Source organism: Delphinapterus leucas, chromosome 6 (assembly GCF_059928025.1).
Source record: "Delphinapterus leucas isolate spDelLeu-1000000601 "Yukka" chromosome 6, BTC_Dleu_Yukka2, whole genome shotgun sequence".
In the NCBI taxonomy this organism is placed as follows: domain Eukaryota; kingdom Metazoa; phylum Chordata; class Mammalia; order Artiodactyla; family Monodontidae; genus Delphinapterus; species Delphinapterus leucas.
Window position 1 is genome coordinate 14,143,183 of NC_143134.1, and position 6,575 is coordinate 14,149,757.

At 39.0% G+C, this 6,575-nt stretch overlaps 1 pseudogene; it reads left to right on the forward strand.

The window, feature by feature from the left end:
• The first annotated feature begins 2,903 nt into the window (after positions 1–2,903).
• On the forward strand, positions 2,904–6,224 carry LOC149748845 (large ribosomal subunit protein eL6 pseudogene; annotated as a pseudogene).
• Positions 6,225–6,575: the final 351 nt, after the last annotated feature.

A 6,575-nucleotide genomic window follows, 5' to 3' on the forward strand; every position in this document is an offset into this window, starting at 1 on the left:
GTAAAGTAGCAGGATACAAAATTAACGCACCGAAATCTCTTATATTCCTATATACTAATGACGAAGAATCTGAAAGAGATATTAAGGAAACATTCTCATTTACCATTGCAACAACAAAAAATAAAATACCTAGGAATAAACCGACCTAAGGAGACAAAATACCTGTATGCAGAAAACTATCAGACACTGATGAAAGAAATTTAAGATGCTACAAACAGATGGAGAGATATACCATGTTCTTGGAACATTGTGAAAATGACTATACTACCCAAAGCAATCTACAGATTCAATGCAATGCTTATCAAACTACCAATGGCATTTTTCACAGAACTAGAACAAAAAATTTCACAATTTGTATGGAAACACAAAAGACCCCGAATTGCCAAAGCAATTTTGAGAAGGAAAAAAGGAGCTGGAGGAATCAGGCTGCTGGACTTCAGACTGTACTACAAAGCTACAATAATCAAGAGAGTATGGTAGTGGCACAGAAACAGAAATATAGATCAATGGAACAGGATAGAAAGCCAGAGATAAACCCTCGCACTTATGGTCACCTTAGTTTTGATAAAGGAGGCAAGAATATACAATGGAGAAAAGACAGCCTCTTCAATAAGTGGTGCTAGGAAAACTGGACAGCTACAGGTAGAAGAATGAAATTAGAACACTCCCAGCACCATACACAAAAATAAACTCAAATTGGATTAAAGACCTAAATGTAAGGCCAGACACTATCAAACTCTTAGAGGAAAACATAGGCAGAACACTCTATGACATAAATCACAGCAAGATCCTTTTGACCCACCTCCTAGACAAATGGAAATAAAAATGAAAATAAACAAATGGGACCTAATAAAACTTAAAAGCTTTTGTACAGAAAAGGAAACCATAAACAAGACAAAAAGGCAACCCTCAGCATGGGAGAAAATATTTGCAAATGAAGCAACTGACAAAAGATTAATCTCCAAAATTTACAAGTAGCTCATGCAGCTCAATATCAGAAAAACAAACAACCCTATCCAAAAATAGGCAGAAGACCTAAATAGACATTTCTCCAAAGAAGATATACAGATTGCCAACAAACACGTGAAAGGATGCTCAACGTCACTAATCATTAGAGAAATGCAAATCAAAAACTACAATGAGGTATCATCTCACACCAGTCAGAATGGCCATCATCAAAAAATCTATAAACAGTAAATGCTGGAGAGGGTGTGGAGAAAACGGAACCCTCTTGCACTGTTGGTGGGAATGTAAATTGGTACAGCCACTATGGAGAACAGTATGGAGGTTCCTTAAAAACCTAAAAATAGAACTACCATATGACCCAGCAATCCCACTACTGGGCACATACCCTGAGAAAACCATAATTCAAAAAGAGTCATGTACCACAAAGTTCATTGCAGCTCTATTTACAATAGCCAGGACATGGAAGCAACCTAAGTTTTCATCGACAGATGAATGGATAAAGAAGATGTGGCACATATATACAATGGAATATTACTCAGCCATAAAAAGAAATGAAATTGAGTTATTTGTAGTGAGGTGGATGGACCTAAACTCTGTCATACAGAGTGAAGTGAGTCAGAAAGAGAAAAACAAATACTGTATGCTAACGCATATGTATGGAATCAAAAAAAAAATGGTTCTGAAGAACCTAGGGGCAGGACAGGAATAAAGACACAGACATAAGAGAATGGACTTCAGGACACGGAGAGGGGGAACGGTAAGCTGGGTTGAAGTGAGAGAGTGACATGGACATATATACACTACTAAATGTAAAATAGGTAGCTAGTGGGCAGCAGTCGCATAGCACAGGGAGATCAGCTTGGTGCTTTGTGACCATCTAGAGGGTTGGGATACAGAGGGTGGGAGGGAGATGCAAGAGGGAGGAGATATGGGGATGTATATATATGCATAGCTGATTCACTTTGTTATAAAGCAGAAACTAACACACCACTGTAAATCAATTATACCCCAATAAAGATATTAAAAAAATAAAAATAAAAAATCCAAATGCCATAAACACACACAAAAGACAGGGCAAACTGAGAAAAAAAAATTTGCAAAAATACTACTGAGAAGGCTAATTTCACTAATACAGAAAAAAGTTATACCATTGAAGAAAAGAACAAAAATCTTACAGAAAAAAGAAAATCAAATGACATGAACAGACAAGTCACAAAAGTAGGTGTTAAAAATAACCCTTACACATATGAAAACATGTCTAACTTCATTCAAGTTAGAGAAATTCAAATTAAATTACACAGAAATATTTTTTCTCACAGGTTAGACTGGCAAAAAAATCAACACTTGACAAATGCACTCTTCTGATGATGATGTTGAGAAACTAACATTCTCATACACAACTGGTGGAAATGCACAATACTTATAGAATGGATTTTGCCAATATCTAACAAAACGACTTATTCATTTAACATTCTAAGAATTTACCGTAAATACACCTCCAACTACAGGAATAAAATATATATATATATATATATATACACACACACATATATATATACACATATATATATATGCATGCACAAGAGTATTCATTACAGCAATTATAATGACAAAATATTGGAAATTATTTAAATGTCTAAGCATAAGAGTTGGTTTAATTAACCATATTACAAACACTCAAAGGAGTACTATGCAGTTATTAACATATATACACTACTATATATAAAATAGGTAAACAACAAGGACCTACTGTGTTGCACAAGGAACTAGATTCAAGATCTTGTAATACCCTATAATGGAAAAGAATCTGAAAAGAATATATATGTATACATATATATGTATAACAACCACTTTGCTGAACACCTGAAACTAACACAGCACTGTAAATTAACTATACTTCAATTTTTTAAAAAAAGAAAAAGAAAATGAAGATGTTTATGAATTCATATGCAGTGATTTCTAGGACACATTGTGAAGTGAAAAATACAAATGCAAAACAGCATATACAGTACACTACTTTTGTGCTAGAAAAAAGGGAAAGTAAGAAAGCATACATATTACTTGTTTTTACATTTAAAAAAAAGCATACACACACAGGAAGTGTAAACCAGCAGACAATGAGGTTGATTACCTACAAAGTGTGGCAGGAACTGAGATGGGCTGCAGAAAGGAGTGACAATTCTCTGAGTTTTTGTAAATTTTGACTTTCTGGAAGCATGTTAATGTTGTTAGTAATCACAAAGTAAAACTAAATTAAGGATGAGAAGGGAGTTCCTGATATTAAAGCAAATAGAAATAAACCAGGATCTATTTCAAATGAATAACACAGTCACACTGGAGGAGGGTAGAGAACTAATCTAAGTTATCAACAAATGTGGTATCTGACCATATGTCCTGTCTTGGGCAGACAGGACAGATGAGAGAGAAAACTGCAAACAAATTCTGAACTCCCTCTAGTATAATAGATTTGTTTATTGTAAGGATATAAGGGAAGCCATTCTATTAGGTATATCGCAGGATTGAGCAAATAAGCAAATGTATTTACGTTGCTGGGAGCCAGAGATCTCAAGTGGGAGAAGGGATATACCAGCCAGAAATAGAGGTGGCAACCCTGTAGGAACTCACGATTTCTAATAACCATATATGTGTGCGTGTGTGTGTATTGGAGTGTGCATATGCATACATATATACACATATGTCTGTGTGTATATATGTGTGTATGTATACATATGTATACATGTATATAAATGCACATGCTTTTTAGTTTTCCTAGAAGCAAAGACACGCAGAAGCAATCAGTAGACCTAGTGCCCAGATGTATTGGGGTCTAATGCCATTATGCTCTAAAAGAAGCCAGTGCTTCCTTGAGAAATGTTTGATTCTAGGACTGAGGCAGAGTGGGTAAATGAACAACAGGGAAAACCATGTTCCAGAAAGTAAGAAAGCACTCAGAAAATGAGGAGGCATGTCACAAGAACACAGGACCCACCCTGAAGGGGCTTCAACTGGAGAAACCTGGAAAAATATGAGGAACACAATAATTAAGGAACAGTAATAGATTATAGATAATTGAAAAAGTGGAACCATGAGTCCATACCAATAATAAGTAGATAATAAAGTGAAGAAAGGAGGGAAGGAAGGAGGGAGGGAATAAAAGTGAAGGGAGGGCTCTTGCTTATAGAATATTGCGAGACAACTGGTAAATGTAGAGGGCGTGATAAAGAATTGGAAAATCATCATTTTTCAGCCAAAGACTAGTTCAGGCAAAAATCATCAATGGGAGCTAAATCAAGAGGGGGAAATTTGATGCGGAGCAGAGTATTTGCATGGACTTGAAACTCTTCTCCACAAATTGCTATTACTTGCAAGGAAAAAAAACCTAATAGGGTTTTGCAAGGTAAGAATGGCGGGGCCTCTCTGCAGGACTCGATTTCAGGATCCCAATTCTTCGCCATCCTAACCGGGAGGGTATGAAGTCAACAACTGCAGGGATCGGACACTCCCAGGGCCGTTTGGGGGGCCTCCCAGACGCTTCATTTCTCTCGCTTGGGTTTAACGGTGGGGCACGAAGAGCGTGAGATGGGATGCTATAGAGGCCCCGGGGTTGCGGTTGCTCGCCACCCTCCGGGGCTGGGGAAACAGGGCCCCTCCAGGCATCCCTAGCGGGCCAGTGGGGCAGCAGGGACAAGGGCGGCTGCACGCGCTCCGAGTCCCGGACTTGGGTTCGAAAAGATGACGCCGACCTCGTCTCCGCCACGTTGTGGATTTGAGGCTGAGGACAAATGCAGTTTTTCTCATCTTCCCACGTCCGCGGCCGGAAGTCGTCTCTTGGGCTTTGCGCTTTTTTCAGTTTGGCCTGAGTTTGGGCCATTTGTGTGTGTGTGTGTGTGTGTGTGTGTGTGTGTGTCTTCCCCTCCTAAACCGAATTTCTTGAATGAGACAGTCTGATAAGAGCAAAAGTCCTGAAAGCAAATGGTTTCAAGTTCCAGCCTCGCTGCTCTCTGGCTGGGGAGATTGTTAAAGCTAAGTCTAGGCTTTCTAATTTGCAAAAACAGAAATAATGGAATAGGGACTTGTGACCACTAAATATATGTAGCAAACAAATAATAGTTGTGAGATATATTCAAATCGTCAAGAAGGTTATACTGTATTGGGGAGACAACCCAAAAGTTAACTATGAATGTTGCTGCAGATGTGTGGCGATTTGGAGGAAGGCCTATATCTTATAGTGGGAGGGATGAAAAGGATGTAGAAAGAGGATGAGAACTTGTAGTCTGGTAGGCTTATCGATGTATAGCTATGAGATAATTGGTGAAATGCCTTTTAAAAAATATATGTATTGGTAGATGGTGGGTGAAAAGGCTGAGAAGCCAGATACTAAGGAGAAAAAACCTGAAGCCAAGAAGGCTGATGGTGGTGGCAAGGTTAAAAAGGTGAAGCAGGGGAAGCCCCACTGCTGCCAAAACCCTGTCCTGGTCAGAGGAATTGGCAGATACTCCCGATCGGCTATGTATTCCGGAACGGCCTTGTACAAGAGGAGGTATTCAGCAGCTAAATCCAAGGTGGAAAAGAAGAAAAAGGTGAAGGTTCTTGCTACTGTCACAAAACCAGTTGGTGGTGACAAGAATGGTGGTACCCGGGTGGTTAAACTTCGCAAAATGCCTAGATATTATCCTACTGAAGATGTGCCTTGAAAGCTGTTGAGTCACAGCAAAAAACCCTTCAGTAAGCATGTGAGAAAACTGTGTGCTAGCATCACTCCTGGGACTATTCTGGTCTGCCTCACTGAGCGCCACAGAGGCAAGGGGGTCATTTTCCTGAAGCAGCTGAGCAGTGGCTCGCTACTTGTGACCGGGCCTCTGTCCCTCAGTTGAGTTCCTCTGCGGAGAACACACCAGAAATTTGTCATTGCCACTTCCACCAAAACTGATATCAGTGGTGTGAAAATCCCAGAACATCTCACTGACGCTTACTTCAAATAGAAGCTGCGTAAGCCCAGGCACCAGGAAGGTGAGATCTTCGACACAGAGAGAGAGAAATACGAGATTACAGAGCAGCTCAAGGTTCATCAGAAAGCTGTGGACTCACAAATTCTGCAAAAAATCAAAGCTGTTCCTCAGCTCCAGGGCTACCTCTGCTCTGTGTTTGCTCTCACAAACGGAATTTATCCTCACAAAGTCGTGTTCTGAACGTCTTACAAAGAACCTAATTAAAAAACTGTCCATTTCAAAAAAAGAAAAGTAATAGCTATACAATGGAGAAATGAGACAACACCCTGATAGGATCATCAAAGTTAACGCCACCAATGAGAGGCAGATGGGCACGATGTCTTGAGAAGGATATAGCTTCCTCTATGTGATATTTCAGCTGAGACTGTATAACTTCAATCGAATAATGAAGAAACAGTAGACAAATAAAAAATGAAGAGTGCTCTGTTTTTTAAATGGGGGATTATACTTCAAAAATGTCAATGTTGTTAAAAGATAAAGAAAAGCTGTGGAAATGTTCCAGGTCAAAGGAGGTTAAAGAAACATGAGAACTAAATGCTATACTAGATCCTAGAGTGATCCTTTACTAGAGGAAAAATAACGTTATATGGGAAATTATTA